Raw genomic sequence first — 17,376 nt, 5'->3', positions numbered from 1 at the left:
TTTTTAAAATTCATATTTTTCCCCTCATTTGTATTTTTTCCCCCTCTTCCATCTCTCTGTGCTTTGGTGGTGAATCAGGGCTGTTGTAATGAGATTTCTACAGGTCTGATGTCCAGGGTCAGTACCGAGTAGTGGTTGAGGCACCGTATGACTAAGAATCACTAGTGTAACCCCATTGTATAATTTTTGATAAGGTAACAAAAGTACAAAAATTAAGAAGAATAGTGCAAGTGAAAGTGCTATGTAAACTGAATGTGTGCATACACACACACTCTGAGAGTGATTTCAGTTCGTGCAAAGTTAATGGTAGAGATGAGGCATGTTGCTGCTATAATTACTGACAGTCTCCATAAAAGAATACAAATTGGTTTAGAGATCTAGCAGGTAAGTAGATCTGCTCACTTATCTTAATTTATTGGCATGGATCCCTGGGCTGTGATATCCTAATTGAATGCAGAATACTTTTTGCTCTTGAGGTTAAACAAAGTAGATATTTTTAATGTTCCCTGACAGAATACGTAGGTGATCTTCTGTTTTGATACTGAATTTTTTTCGTTGTTAAATGAATCAAAATGATATAAATTGAAGACTCATTGTTTTAATGCATCTTATGCTATTTTAATTTGGGGCTGGGAAACCTTGAGAATTGATAGATTTTTAACAATAAAGCAGTATCTGTTACTCGCAGATACCAAGTTGTCTGTAAACAAGCCCCCTTGCAAAATGGAGCAATGCCAGGAGAATCCCTTTGGGGGTTGTGCATATGTATGTGTCTTTCTAAAAGAACTATGTAAAAATCTACTGAAAATCCATGTAAGTGACAATTTAATATGTACTTACTATACCATAGCAGCCAAATTTTAAAATAGTATCATAGTCGATATGAATTAATTTCTATATTTAAAGATATAGAAAAAATTTGACAAAATTTACTAACGGTCAGAAAAGCTTTCTTGTTCTTTCTGCATCTTAGTCTTCCCTACTGTTGAAGTCAGTTAATGGAGACTTTTTGGTGGTATTTGAAATGCACCTTATATGTAAAGTGCACAGTTTATCCTGGGAGTCTGAGTTGTGGATTAGATTTTGACATCAAGTTCTGAAAGTTCATAAGCCTTAGGGACTGACTGACTCATGGGTTATAGTTTGCTTTCTTATTAAGAAGCCATAGAACTTTTCTGTTATGTGAATGAATACTATAATACTCAAAGTCAATGCGAAATAAAGAATGACAACAGGCATCCTTACATAAATGAAGTGATGCTTTAATACTAGCATAGTTAACGTATTGGTTATCTTAAAAACGGAAGTTTGCGTTTGCAGTAAAAATTAAGGTGTGCCCTCTTTAAGATGGAAAAGGTGGCATTAGGCTAATGTGTAAAATGATCTTAACTTGGGAGTTACCCAACAGGCACTTTTGGTTTTGGATTATATGTAACTAGAATAGGGGCGCCTGGGTGGTGCATTTGGTTAAGTGTGTGACTCTTCATTTTGGTCCAGGTCTTGATCTCAAGGTCCTGGGATCGAGGAATCGGGCTCTACACTCGTCCTGGAGTCTGTTCGAGATTCTCTCTTTCCCTCTCCCTCTGCTCTCCACCCCCCATGAATTCTCTCTCTCAAATAAATAAATATATCTTTAAAAAATAAATGTAATTAGAATAATCTAGGCAGATACATAGGAAGTATTGACACATGTATCAGATTTATAAAAAGAAACACAAATGTGGTTGTTAATTTAAGGAATAATGTCTGACATCATTGAGAGTACTGAAAGACCTAATCTACCCCCCCCTTTTTTATGAAGATACAGAGATAGAATAGGTCTACATTATGTTTTCTAAGTTAGAACTTGACACTGACAACATACATGCAAGGTATATGTTTATTTTGGTTTGGAAGAAAAATGTTATGCATGTTTATGCCTTATATACACAATAAAAAATCCATTCTGACAACTAACAGAATGAATCCTGTTGATCTAAAAGAAAAAGGTGAAAAATCAGCAAGAAAAATTTGAAGTTATGGGCAAAGCGTTTTAATGAGGGATCACTGTTAAACTAAGAATTATATTAAAAAATTTCTCTGTCTGGGGCGCCTGGGTGGCACAGCGGTTAAGCGTCTGCCTTTGGCTCAGGGCATGATCCCGGCGTTCTGGGATCGAGCCCCACATCAGGCTCTTCCGCTATGAGCCTGCTTCTTCCTCTCCCACTCCCCCTGCTTGTGTTCCCTCTCTCGCTGGCTGTCTCTATCTCTGTCGAATAAATAAATAAAATCTTTTAAAAAAAAAAAAAGAAGAAGAAGCTAAAAAACTTATTTTTAAAAAAAAAATTTCTCTGTCAAATTGGGATAGATTTTTATAAGTGATCTACATACAGTTTTGGTGAGAGTGAAGCATAGCATCTGTGGAGGGTAGGGGAGGAAAAAGTTTACCTCAATCCTCTTAGGGTCTCTGGCTAGCCCTGCAAATTAAACTGACAGAGATTAATCGGAGAAAAGAATACAGATTTATGTAATAAATGTTTTTCATGAGGGAGGAGCCTTCATAAAGAAATGAAGGAGTCCTGAGTATTTTTATCTAGGTTGAATGAAGAGTGGCCAGTCATGGAGGAATATGCTAGAACAAAGAGTATGGAGTAAGTATAGTAAACTGGGGGAAACTTAGCGAGGCCTGTTCGCTCTGATTCTTCTCAGTGTCTGTTTGTCTTCAGAGATAAGGGTATTCCTTTCTTCCTGGTGAATGGAGGGTATCTTTCACATGAGGATTTTGTGACCTGTTTCAGGAGAGAAGGGCCGGGGAAGGTCTCAATGACTGTCCTACTTTTGCCATTTTCTCAAACCCCTTTACCTTAAAATATTCAATTTGCCAGGTGCCATATTTCAGGGGTAGTATGTCCTGAACCATGTCGTTTGCTCCCCTGTCTGAAACTTCTCAAGAACTTTCTTGGTCTAGAAAATGATTTAGTGGATTATCCCATAGCCTATTGAACCAGTTTCTCCGTCCTGGACATTTCTATGGAGACAAAAGAAAAGCAAAAGGTTAATGGTTAATGGTTAGAACAAACCATAAACATGGTTTTTGAGTCCAGAGGGCAGTCAGTCATCAAGAATATTTATAGGTATTTGACTCAGAGCATCTTTAGATGGGGTGAGGGCAGATGGTAGTAACCTGGCAGGTTTTCCTGGTTTGTAGTAGGAATGTCTCTGGTGGTAATCATCCGGTGCTCTGGTGAACTTTCTGAGTGGCCCACATAGCAACAGGCATGAAGGTTGTCCACCATGAGCTGTTATGGTGATTTCTCTCTCTGTGGACAATATCAAGTTGTCCAGCTTCAACTTGCAGGGCTTTAGGAAAGAGGCAGTTTTAATTTTTAGTGATGCCAAGTCAGAATGGTGGGAGAAAAATTGGAAACATTAGTTTGGAGAATTGTAGCTAGATATTGGAGGAGACTAGAAGAAATCAGGATCTGGCACTTGATACGTAGGTAACAAAACCTTAAAGACAGTGAAGGGGACTAGAATTTAATACCTGTGGGGGTGTGCTCTAGTTTTCCATTGAAACTTAATTTTTGTGTCTGTAGTCACCCCCATTTCTATCAAAGATAATTTAAGTAAGACCGATTTGTTTGCAAAATAAGTCTCGTTTCATTAATTTGGCCTGATTATTTATATCAGTGCAGCAAGAAGAATGATTGGCCATATATGCTTTTTTTTTTTTTAAAGTAATCTTTGCTGGAACTTCTAATGAGGAATCTCAGATCGGACTTTGGAAAGCCTCTTGAGGCTAGGAGACCAAGCCAATGACTCCCTGTCAGATTTTGCCTGCAACACTAACAGATGTGGGTAAATTCTTCTCTTCTTGAGGTCCCCCGAATATCCTAAGGTTCCTAGATCAGCTAGGAAGTGACCTTCCTTACTTACCAATCAGGCAGAGATCCTATAAGCAAGCTACTAGGCAGTTTTTAGAAGGGAAGATTTATAAGCATTGGCTCCTTAAAGTCAACCTTAGTTCATTAAAGCTGTCCAGTCATACCGGATTCTGTGCATATCAATCTCAAATATGGCACTCCAGTCAAAATCTTTCTGATATAACCAATGTTTACAATGGTGTCCTGTTGCAAGGAGGACAGACTCTTACTGAACTTATTCAAATAATTATATTGCCATGAAAATAAGACTACTCACTAAGAGTTCTCAAATTCTGAAGGGATGAGGTAGGGAGAAAAGATCAGTGCTTCAATTCTGTTTACAAAAATATAAATTACCAAATTGCTTTGAGTTATAGATAGCTCATGAGAAAAGAGGAAAAGGTTTCCTTAAATCTGAAAAATACAACATTAAAGAACAAAAGTGCTGCTTCAAGTAAAAGTTATAATCACCCACATCAGTTCATTCAGTCCCTTGTAATTAATTCTTATTCTGCTTGATCTTTGGTTAACAGGTTTATGGATCCATCGGTTTCTTCAGTAGTTCTGGAAATTCTTACCCAATCCAGTGGCATAGTCTTAGAGTTTTTCAGGTGACTCCATCATGGAGCATTCTCATAGTAGATGATTGTAAACACTTTCAGTAACTCTGTGGATGACAGAAGTCTTAGAAATAGTCATGGTTAAAATTCTGGTGAGAGGGGGCGCCTGGGTGGCACAGCGGTTAAACGTCTGCCTTCGGCTCAGGGCGTGATCCCGGCGTTCTGGGATCGAGCCCCACATCAGGCTCCTCCACTATGAGCCTGCTTCTTCCTCTCTCACTCCCCCTGCTTGTGTTCCCTCTCTTGCTGGCTGTCTCTATCTCTGTCAAATAAATAAATAAAATCTTAAAAAAAAAAATTCTGGTGAGAGTTTGAACAGAAAACTTAGTTATTTCTGTGGTATACAACAATTTAAGATAATAACTTCACAGAGTATTGACAATTTTCTGTGACCTTTGTACAACTTCTGGAATACCTATATTACTAAGATGTATCCATAAGCATTTAACCGGTGAATGTTTATCACACTTCTTACCTGACATCTTTCTCATGTAATCTACCATACCAAATAAACCTAATTATATTAATATCTCTCTTCTATAAGAAGAGAGACAAATCCTTTGAGATTTTCCAAGGGCCCTCTGGGAAACTTAATCATCAATTTGATCTCGAAAAGACTTTGGGAATTTTGTCAAAACTACCAAAAGGTTTGGATAGTTGACTAAACAGGATCACAGATGACTATAAAATAATACTTAATTATCTAACCAAAGTGAAAAAAAGATTTTAAAGGCAAATACAGAGGATTACCTACTTGTGAACAAAATTCTTTTAAAATGGAGAAAACTCAGTTTTCTTAAGTAATCAATGACCTGATCAAGACAACATGAAGTACAGGCAGTTATTCTGAGACAACATCCAAAGTAGATTACTTAAAAGGTAAAGAAAACTTAAAGAAGGAGTGGTGTTTTTTAAGCTAACTGTTCATTACTTAACCACCTTTTTACACTATGCTGTGCTCTTTACATGCATTATTTCATTCAGTGTCTCTGAAGAAGATACTATTATTTTCATATTGTAGACAAGCAAACAGACTTAGCGGAGTCAGTTGGCCAAAGTCATACAGCTGTAAGTAACAGCACTGGTATGTGTGTTAGTTTTGCATATGAACCTGAGATGTTTACAGCTATATTCTATGGCCTACATTAATGATTTGCTTAAGGTCATGGGACTAAATTGTAGAGCCAGGGGGAAAAGTTAAGCTCTTCGGTTTTGAATCCATGGCTCTTTTGACCATCACATTTCACCTGTGACATAAGTTTATTGAATCTGTTTTCCATACCCCATGTCCCGAATACAAAGGAATTAGATACTAGTGTTAGAATCGTCATCGAAAGGGCTTAAAACTTCAAACTAAACAAAGATTAAGAATTGGTTTGGAGGATCAGTATTTTATTCACTGAAAATAAACTTGAAAGTAATTCTTAATATTTTGCCCAATCAGGCTTAACTTTCATTGTATTTAACATCTCAGCCAAAGGCTGTATAGTTATATATTCTTCTGCTTGTGCAAACTCTAGTCCAGTGATATTCAAAGAAGTTAAATCGCTTTTAAAATGGATATAGCCTCTGGAAATTTCGTATCAGTGTATCACTGTGACAATAGCTTCGGATCTCGTTGAAGCTTTGCCGTAATGGCTTCTCTTTCTATGACTGTGTCTGATTTACGTGCCCTCTGCCACCCCTACTTATTGGTAACATATGAGCTTCAAGGATGACTTGATGTGCAAATTTAATTGCAGGTTTTATTTTTGAAGGATGACATAAGCTATGTCATTGTAACAGCTATTTATACAGCTTTTTCTAAACTGCTGCTCTGAAAACATGCATTTCATTCTGTCTATCGTAATGCCTCCTGATTTAATTTTTCAAGGCTGATTGCTCAGTTAGCTTGCTAAGTATATATATGACGGTTTTTGGCAGTATTTCACTAGGTATATGCTTTGAAATTAAATTTGGACATTTCTCCTGATTTTTTGAAAAGATAGCTCCTTACGAGCATTTGCAGTCCGTGCTCTGTATTTGCTGACCTGCCCCCTCCCTTTCTTCCTCTGCTCCGTTCTTCCCAGTGCTGTAGCACATGATTATAGTTCTTAGGAGACGCTAAGTCTTACTATCTAGCTAATGTGGTAATTTCTTGACTGTATTACAGAGTTATGGTAAAAATACTCTGGAAAGGATCAGTAGTCGAATATGAAATGCCTTTTTCTTTCCAAATGACACTTAAGAATCCAGAAGCACCCCATGATTTTAATAAACTAAAGTAGTCCCATGTGTTTTTTTTTTTTTTCTCTCTTTTTTTTAGAGTTTAACTTTTTGTGGAAAGCACAGGTTTGGGGGATGATGTGTTTAAAAAACAGTGTTTTACAAGGAACCTCCTGTCAGTTCTTTTGATATGCATTGACTGAGCCAGTTATGTGGAATGCTAGCACCTTCTGAGTCAGGTGAAATGAGGAAGCTCTGAGTGAAATCTTACCAGTGATAGGAAATACTGGTACTATATGCCAAGTTTCCATTTTTTCCGGCCTCCCAGAAATTCTTTATACTTACTGTACTAAATTTAGCAGAGTTTATTTAAATCAGAATTTTACAGCATAAATTGAAGGTTCTATGAAAAATGTTTCATAATTTGTGAGGTGAATTGACAGATGTCCTAATAAGCAACTAATACTTTTTCCTCATTTATCATTAGATTTCCTGACTATTTGGCGATTTCATTTTTTTCTGAAAATTTACCATTTTATGTGGAAAAGCGTCAAACTACCATTTACTGTTTTAGCCAAAATCTAATTAAATAGATTTTCTGTTTTTAACTTTGAACTGTGTAAATATTCTAGAATAGACCTGAATGAGAGCTTACAAATTCGTCTCATTGATCTCACATTTTTACAGGTAAGGAAATGGAGGCTGAGAGAGGTTCAGTTACTTGCCCAGGGGTACAGAGCTATTAAGGGGCAGACTGGGTGCATTAAACATAAGCCTTTAGTTTCTTAGTACTGAGATCTTTACACTTTACTACTTGTCTTTGGTTATAGGACACGAATAGAAAGGAGAAATCACTTTTTTTTCCACCATTAGTTCTTTTTTTTTTTTTTTTTTTTGAATATAATTGCCAAATAAGAGTGTGACTTACCGGACCTGTATGGTGATTCCTAGGTTGAAAATGACATTTAAAATCCATAACCAAATGAATTTGTGTGGTGTTTCCCTGAGTATATACCTAAACTTTGCCACTTTAAGGTGAAACTACCATTTGCCCTTATTTACCCTGTTACATAATTTTGCAGTTCATTTTTCTCAAATCAGTATTTCCCTAATTTATAAGAGACTCAAGCCATCTGTAGACTTGAAAATTTAATTATGCTACCATTCTTCTAAATTACTTACATAAGAATGAATATTCTTGATCCTGCTGTTTATATTTATTCATTCCAAGAAGTGTCCATTGTATATTTTTTTTGTTTTCCACATTTAATCCAGATTCTATCCAAGCAGTGACTCCAAAATGATAGTGACTCATTCAGTCTTTTTTCATATGAACAAGTTGGTTCTTCGTCTCATTCACATGCCATGCATATTTGCTCTTTTGTATGCCTGTAATATATTAATCATTTTACATGATTCTCCCCAAATATGAATTATATTGCACTGCTACTCCATCTCTAGGTAAGTTATTAAAGCATTTGGTTGATCATTCTGCCCATATGAATTTAGCTAGCTTAACTGGTATGTAATTGAGATTTGACAATATGCAATTTAGAGTTTAGAAACTTCTTTTGGGGGGCGCCTGGGTGGCACAGCGGTTAAGCGTCTGCCTTCGGCTCAGGGCGTGATCCCGGCGTTGTGGGATCGGGCCCCACATCAGGCTCCTCTGCTATGAGCCTGCTTCTTCCTCTCCCACTCCCCCTGCTTGTGTTCCCTCTCTCACTGGCTGTCTCTATCTCTGTCAAATAAATAAATAAATAAAATCTTTAAAAAAAAAAAACAAACTTCTTTTGGATTCTTATATTAGTAACATATTAGTTTCTTTCTTCATTAAAAAAGAGTTTTAAAGTCAGAAGGAGCAGAAGGGGTGGTTTACAGAAGACAAAGCAAATGGCGATTCTTAGGAGAGGAAGTAATGAAAGAGACGAGGAACTGTGATTGAACTTACAGGAACTGAGAATGAAGTTCTGCTGTATTTTCAAGGTGAACATATTGTGGCATTGTTGATCCATTGCCTGCCTTAATAACGTATGTTAATGACTTCCTGTCATTGCAAATCCAATGGTCTTACTTGATACATTTTGGTACAGCTTATCTTGTCTGCCTCTGTATTTGTGGTTACAAAGTGTGGAATGTAGGGCAAGGTTACCAGTAGAGAGGTGTGGGTGTACAATTTCCAGCTTCCTTCAGTAGTTACAGGGAAACCTGCAGCAAACAAATCTGCTGTGTTCCAAATGTATTTCTCATGGCTGCTTCTGGTAAACTGCCCTATCATAGAAGGGTGACACAATTGACAAATACCTGTGAGCCTTGCTTAGATTAGTCCCATGTCTTTGGCATCCTGAGTGTGCATATGAGTGAATGTAGTTTTAGTCCATGCAGTTTTTTATTAGTATTCTTTATAATGATTATATACCAGTCTGAACTAGATTAATCTTTTATAAAGCCATTATTAACAGCTTTACTGATGGTTTAGAACCAAAAGGTATATCAAAATTCTGTACTTGGACCATGGGACAAATATAAACAAGGCTCATGGGTTTTGTTGAGTCCGTCACCCTTCTAAGGGAGGGCATTTACCAGAAGTAGCCATAAGAAATATTATATATTTGGAATGTGATAGATTTGGTTGCTGCACATTTTCCCATGACTATTGAAGGAAGCTGGAAATTGCATACATACATCTCTACTGGTAACCTTCCTCTCCAGCTGGGAATTAAATGTACCAGTTAACTTATTATTAGGAAAATGACTGTCTTAGGAGTATAAATGGCCTATGTCTAGGCAGCAATATTTTTGGCATTTAGCAGACCCATGAACCTAAGAGATGATACCTTTAAAAAGATGGGTCGGAATGGGTGTACCCTGTAAGATCCCTTTTGTCTTTCAAGTTCAGCAAGACAATTGAAATGTTGTGTTGGAGTTTTGTGATTATAATATTTATTTAGAAAAAGGCTTTCCCTTGTGCTACTGATCTCACCAAAGAGATATTAGCACTTTCTGGTGTTCCCCTGATTGGTTTCAAAGCTTTATTATTTTTCTCTTCTCACTCCTTTAATAGTGCTGCCCTATATCCTGTCCTTTTTGTTTATGATGCTCTTCTGTTGCAGTCTGGGGTCCCCAGGATGCAAACTCTGAGATGGAAATTAGTGTGTGGAAGTTTCTTAGAAAGTGCTCTTTGGATCAACCCCTGTGGGAGGGAAGGGAGAAACCAGTATTGGGCAGAAGGGAAGTTAGGCTATTGTGCAGTCTTTTTTTCTCTTTTCTTTTTTTTAAGATTTTATTTATTTGTTTGACAGAGAGAGAGAGAGAGCACAAGCAGGGAGACCAGCAGAGAGTGAGAGGGAGAAGCAGGCTTCCCGTTAAACAGGGAGCCCGATACGGGACTGGGTCCTAGGACCCTGGGATCATGACCTGAGCTGAAGGCAGGCACTTAACCGACTGAGCCAACCAGGCGCCCCTGTTGTGCCCTCTTAATGGAGATCTGACCCAACGGGGAGTTCTGAAGCTGGGTGGCTGTTCACCATTGTCTCTAGTCAGGGAGAGAGGGCCAAGTCTTTATATTCCCCATGTCAACCAGTCTTTGGATGTGGGCTGCCCCCTGGGAAGGGAGCAAGAGCTTGTGTGAGGAGAAGCTTCAGCGAAGGCTGTTCTAAAGAGAGCTGATAGCCGAGGGCTGTCTGCTGGCAGCTGTCCAAGAGGGGAATAAATCATTCAGTCCTGAAAGGGGATCTGGGTGGCACATCACAGTTTCCACTCCATCTTTTTTGCAAGGGTGCTGGAGATGGTTCACAATGGCCTGGGGGATGGGTCAGAATTCCAGCAATGAGGAGTTGCAAGGGCAGAGGGGAGAAATAGTAGAGAGGAGAAGTTGCTGTGGAATAGATCCTACCATATGATTGAGTTCCTGCATTGATTATTGTTTTTCTAAGTAAGTTTTTAAAATTCTTTGTATCTATACTAACACTATTCTCTTTTTAAGTTATAGAAACTTGATGAAAACTCTGGGTGTTCTATGCAGAGAGTGTGTATATCTTTGCATATAAGTTCTGTATAGTTTTTGTAAAACCTACTTTTTTCCAGTTTCCTATTCTTTATAAGCTTTTTTTTCTTCCTCCATTTCTTAATAATAATGCTTTGTTTTTCTGTCTTCACATTACAAAATATGTGCTAAATTTTCTGTTTGATATGCTAGTTAATGCCCAATCACAGGAAATCATTTTCTCACATATTTTGTAATTTCTAAATTATAGGCTCATCTTCAGTGGGGATTGTGTTTTGGTTTTGGTTTTTCTAGCTTGTAGAGATCCCAGGTGGCCTTGTTTATGGAGTGTTACTCTAAAGTAGTTTCATGTTTGTTTCTTCCAGATACTGCAGGGATATCATAAGCACAGACCCCAGTTTTATCTTAATTTCTTAGCTTGAAGATTCTCATACAAATTCAGACTTCAGAACTGTTGTGACACAGGCGTAGGGCTTTTAATTTCTGGTTGTAGCATTTCCTCTGCACTTTTATCCAGATTGTCAGAGACAAGTTCCCTTGAAGTCTTATTAAGACAGTGGGTGGATTTGTCCTGTTCTCATCATTTTTTAACGTGATTGCAGCCTTTTGAAAATAGCTCTGGTTTTATGAAAGGACCTCAGCACCAAATTTATACCTTGTGTGCCTGAGATCTCTTCTTCTGCCCTTACATGGCCACCAGAGCACAGTTGGGGAGTTGTATCCCATATTGAGGAAAAGGAGGGCCAGAAATCTAGGCTAACTCTTCCGCCGAGAGAGCACTTTCTTCTGATCTCCTTACTTGAGGGGGCATCTCCTCCTTACCAGTTTCTGTTAGACTTAAGTGCTAAAGAGACGTCTGTGATCCTTCCTGGAAGCCATAACTGGCAATATTTGCCCTTGTGCATACCAACTAGTACCAGTGGATTTTCTTTATTGTAAGTAAAGCTGTGTATTTATTTTTAAATTTTGTTATACTCTTTTTCATTTTTCTATGCCTCTCTCGTTGAAGGTCTTCTTCATTAGCTCATTTAACCATATTGCTGTACCTGGAGTTCCTACAAGTTACTTATTAACCTCTATTCCTCAGATTTTATGTCTTTACAATGGGAATAATAATAGGGTCTGTCTGTATAGTGTTAGTTTGGAGCACATAGTAAGTTCTCAATTAGTGTTAGCCATTATTATTTGAACCATTTAAAGCGTTACTTTATCACCTTAGGGAAGAGTTGGACATGTAGTAGTGGTTGTGTTTACTTACTTAACAAGAAGAGGAAGTCTTAGTTAACGCCCTAGAGAAACCAAAGGAGAAACTTTGTTCACTACAGTACAATGCCGAAACTGAATCTTAGAGTCCCACCCTTTCTGTTGATATGCCGAAGGTCACTTGGCACCAAGAGGAAACTGAGAGGAATGTCCTCTCAGTGTTGCCTGGAAGATCGCTTAGAGAAGTCTTGCCTGGATTGTGTGGATAGGTAAGTTTGAGTTTGTGAATATTTACTTTGCTAAGGAGGGCTCTCAAAGGCATAATTATTACAGAGGGTATTTGTAGACCTTGAAACATGCAGTAATACTTTTAGCCCCAGTTAGCCTTTTGACAATATTATAAATTCCCATTTGGTATTCCAAGTGGATTCTGAACTTGTTGAAATTGGTACCTCAGGTTCCTCTAGAGTCCTGCCTCCTGCCTCCTACCTCTTGGGGATTTAAAGGATTTCCTTCTCTTAGGTCATGTGTTTAAGAGAATAATTCCTCTCCATCCCCCCAGAGTGTAGGTAAGAAGAAACCTGTTGACTAATAATAGTTGGGGAAACAGACATAATCTATCAAGTTTTCTTAAAATTACTTTTAAGTTATTCTGATATGCAAAATACTGGGATTATCCTATAAATATTAACTGCTTTGGATTGTTTATACAATGTTAGTTGTACTACGAAAATTTGCTTATTACTAAGTTCAGTTTTCTTAGGTTGTTATTGGCTTTGAGTCCACAGACTTAACACTGCCAAATTTCTGTGTAAACATTTTGCTTGGGACCTAAAATGTAGTGAATATGTGTATTTAAAGTTTTTTTTTTTTCCCTTCCCCTAAACCCATGTATATTAATGGAACTTGTAAACATTTAAAGAGCCAATTAATGGAAATTTTTAAGGAACAACTCTTTCAAAAAATTCAATTATGTAATTATGTTGTTTTAAATATAAAATTTGAGCTTAGTGAGAAATATATATAATTCTTGTATAGAGATCTAATTTTGTAGCTCTTAGAGATTTGTTACATTTAATTTTATTCAGGAGGAGTCTTTTCCTTGTTCTGTTACTAGTGATTAAGTGCAAAGTTGAGATTTATGCTATTTAAAAACAAGAGTTAATATTGTATTACAGTAAACTAGATGGAGAACAAAAGTAAATAACGGGTTACATCTCTGTTTTGGTGCTGGGAAATGTAATGCATTCTTGAGTTCAGAAGCCATGGTTATGCCTGTATGGATCTTTTTGAAGTACATTCTTGGATATGTTGATTTTCCTCTAATTGTCTGTTACTGTATTAAGACTATACCATAAGGGACATTATCAATTTTCACCAAAAACTTTAACTACCCGTACAAGCATCATGTACATAGTTGTTTGGTAGCATATATAGGTGAGTTTCCTTGGAAGGTTTATGGCTTGAGTTATTCTTAACTTTGTTGCAAAGCTTTCGTCAGCTTTATAGGCCAAATTCTAAAGCAAGTGCCAGTGTCAGGTTTGGTATAAATTTCATATATGCTCTGGGAATGGTATGTAACGTATTTTGTCCTTTGACCTGTTCTTACCTTAAAGAGGATATCCCTGCATCTACTGTACCTGGGGTGTTTTAAAAGTGGTTTCTGGTTTCTACAGATAGGCTTGGAAACACTTGCTTCCGTTTAAGTAAATTATATATGAGAGAAAGTGACTTTGGAGAGGATAAGATGTTTATACTCATTTTCTATGTAATTCTGAAATAAGTTGTGTAGAGAAGTTTCCTTTTCAGTTTATTTTTCAGAGAAATGTTTCTTTTATTCACAAGGTACTGCCTCAGAGTTTTAAGCAGACAAAAATTAGCTTATTATATTTTAGATTTTTAAGTAATAGTTTACTTGAATTGTATAAACTTTTTGTGCAGATGATATACTGAAGTAGATATTCTTTTTTTTCTTTTTCTTTTTTTTTTTTTTACAAAGTAGATTTTCATATAATCTTTTGATCATTTTCACTGTAGGATAGTTCTAATTTAATTAAACTAATTATTCTTTAAGAATTCTTTTTTATTTTAGGGATGTCTGGGTGGTTCAGTTAGTTAAGCGTCCTACTGCTAATTTCGGCTCAGGTCCTGATTGCAAAATCCTGAGATTGAGCCCCTCCTTGAGCAATGTGCTGGGCTTAGAGCCTGTTTAAGATTTTTTTCTCTCCCTCTCCTTCTCTCCCTTCCCAAAACCTTTTCTCAACTCTCAATCTCTCCCTCTCTTAAAAAAAAAAAAAAAAATCTATTTTTTTTTAAATTTTAGAGTTGAGGTTTGTATATGTATTTTTAATTTTTTTAATGAAACATTTTTTGGATTTTTCAGCTATATGAAAATGTATTTATTATTTTAGTTAAAATTTGTGACACTTCTGTCTTATGTATAGAATATATGAACTAGATTCAGAAAAAAAAAAGAAAAAAGGTAGATTCAAGAATATGATTAGAAGAAACTTGTGGTAGTTTTAATTCTTAATATATTTTCTAAAATTTTAAAGCAATATGTGAAATACTATCTCTTTGTATTTAGCAATGTAAAATCTGATCTGAAATGGAGTGTGGGTTTCTTAAGCTTACCTTAGACCTTATATGAACATTTATCCAAGAAGGCTCTGCTTTGGGGAACACTGGTATACAGTTTCTTAAGGATAAAAATATATTGTGTCAGATATTTAGATATAATTCAGAACCATATTATTTAACTTTCCTAATTTTATGATCCTAATGATCAGATTTAAATATCTGATAATATTATTATTGCTATTAGGTTGCCTTATATTCTTTTTTTCCTTCATTGTTTCTAAAAATATATTTCCCTCTGATTTTGCAGGTCATTTCTTTTTATTCCACTATTTTATGTAATTTGCCAGACCAAATGACACAGTTAAGATCCATTAAGTAGAGCTGTGAATATCAATCTTGGACACAAAGCTGGGGATTGTTGTTGGGAAAGCCCTCCTGCTGCTCTTGCTTGGCATTCCAAAGACTCTGAATGAAGTCTCTTAACTTATTCAAAGCGTGGATTTGTGAAGGCCAGTTGGGCACCCTTTTGCCCATTCATAACTGATGTTGTACTCTTCTGGTTAAAAATTGTCAGTGGCTCTCCCATTTCGCATCAGATAAAATTCAAAGTTTGTTATGTAACTTATATTATGCCCTAAGCTTCTTCTTGATCTTCGTGCTTTATATATATCTCACATTTCTTGCCTTTTTCTTTACTCATGCAGCAATTAGAAAGTCTTTCCCTCATAATCAAAATTCACCTCATCCTAAAGTCTACTAATCACCCCCATTAAGTTTCTGCTGGTTCCTTCTAACGACATGGAAAGTAATCTGTTTTTTTCTGCATTTTCTTAAGGTGCTTCATATTATATCTTGTGTTAGTTATTTTTACATATGTTATAATATGTTCTTTAAAGATTTTATTTATTTGAGAAAGAGAGAGAGCATGAGGGGGAGGGAGAGAGAGAATCTCAAGCAGACCCCCTGCTGAGCGTGGAGCCTGATACAGGGCTTGATCTCCCAACCCTGAGATCATCATGACCTGGGCAGAAGCCTGATACAGGGCTTGATCTCCCAACCCTGAGATCATCATGACCTGGGCAGAAACCCAGTGTTGGACACTTAACCAACTGCACCACCCAGGCGTCCCAACACATGTTACAATACTTTACAACTCCTGTATAACAGTGACTGACTTTAAATGATCCACTGAGTTAAGTCTCTTACTCTTTTACTAGGATGGGTAGAGTTGGTTTCGTCACATTTCTCCTATTTTTCCTTGTATTCAGTAGATGCTCATAAATATTTGGTGACTGAATAAATGGAATGACATGAGAGTGAATTATTTATTTTTATTTTTATTTTTTTTAAAGATTTTATTTATTTATTCGACAGAGACAGAGACAGCCAGCGAGAGAGGGAACACAAGCAGGGGGAGTGGGAGAGGAAGAAGCAGGCTCATAGCAGAGGAGCCCGATGTGGGGCTCGATCCCATAACGCCGGGATCACGCCCTGAGCCGAAGGCAGACGCTTAACCGCTGTGCCACCCAGGCGCCCCATGAGAGTGAATGATTGACTACCAGACATTTTATTGCTCTGTTGGAGTGGCTATGTGGGGACAGGGCTATGTGGGGACAGGGGATCAGTTAGGGAGCTAAGCGGTTATGGCATGACTCTCTGAATTTGGGCTGTCCCCAGAAGGGAAAGCTGAAGAGACATCAGAGTTGCAGTTAAGAAATGTTTTAGATCATGTTTAATGGCTCAATACTGATAAAGAAAGAACAACTTTTTCTAGATAGAGACTTTGGGCTGATAGGAAACTAAAGAGTAACACAGGCTTTGTAGATCGTGACTACAGTTCTGAGTCAGAGAACATTTGTCACGAGTTTGTAGTTTGGAAATGAATACAGTCAGTTGTGCTATAATGCTTGTTTTGAAAATGGGAATTTATTCCAACGTTATTGGTACTGGAGAACGATTTGAGGATAACGTAAATTTCATGTTTGTTATATGTGATTTTGTCTGAGAAATAGGAGGTGAACACAGAAAGTGCCACCTAGTTGAACTGAGCCACATAGGAATACACAAGGCATGTGCACAGACCTCAGACATCTTCCAGCTACCTCACTTCGTTGCACATTGTGAGCCACAAACACCTATATCTTGTTTTATAATTTTCCCTCCAATTTCAGATAACCGTTTACCTACCCTTTCACAATAACTCACAAGCTATAACCCTTTGGACAGCCAACTCCGCAGGCAAACTTCAGGTCTTTTTCCATGTCAGGTACCAGGTTTATTGTAGTCTTTATTTACTTTCTAACCATTTAACATGTAAAACTGTGTTGTGATCTTTACTAGGTTCTTTTCTTTTTTATGAAGTGTCACTGACAAGAGTTTTTGAGTGTTGTGTTTGTAACCCCATTTTCTCCATAAGCCCTGTGATTTTTTAGTGATATGGGCTTTTGCCTAGCATCATCATCTTTGGGAATATGTGTTGCGTTAAAACAGAACGGGCCATACTAATTGTTAACATACAGTGTGTGGACTGATGGTTCTGTCTCTCTGTTTCCTTCATTTCCACTCTTCCTCTTCCCTCTTTTTTGACAGTGAAAGACACTAAACAATCCCTGTAAGGAGGAACACAGCACAACAGAGCAAAATGCCAAAGGACTTTAAAAAAAAAAATAAGGGCATAAATTTACCAGTGGAAATAAATGGATAGCTTCAAAGGCAGGTAGAGACTAAGAGGTAAACATAAAAGGCCTGTGGGCTCTGGAGTGAAAATATATCTTACCTTTAAATAATAATAATAATAATTATGTTTAACATTTTTTGAGCCTTTACTATGTGCTGGGCACTATGATAAGTGCTTGACATGGAT

General features: G+C 37.1%; 1 protein-coding gene across 4 annotated transcripts in view; it reads left to right on the top strand.

Moving 5' to 3' along the window:
* EPS8 (epidermal growth factor receptor pathway substrate 8) overlaps nucleotides 1-17,376 on the top strand; it is a 178,628-nt gene that overhangs the window by 63,547 nt on the left and 97,705 nt on the right. The window contains exon 1 of one of the 4 annotated variants that reach the window (XM_011224299.3): nucleotides 12,026-12,202. The exons of the other annotated variants lie outside the window; for them this stretch is intronic. The gene's annotated coding sequence lies outside the window, so the exon portion shown is untranslated. Of the gene's footprint in view, nucleotides 1-12,025; nucleotides 12,203-17,376 lie in introns of those variants that run through there. 4 annotated transcript variants of the gene reach the window in all.

Source organism: Ailuropoda melanoleuca, chromosome 16 (assembly GCF_002007445.2).
Source record: "Ailuropoda melanoleuca isolate Jingjing chromosome 16, ASM200744v2, whole genome shotgun sequence".
Classification (NCBI taxonomy): Eukaryota; Metazoa; Chordata; class Mammalia; order Carnivora; family Ursidae; genus Ailuropoda; species Ailuropoda melanoleuca.
This window is presented reverse-complemented; position numbering and strand designations above follow the sequence as displayed.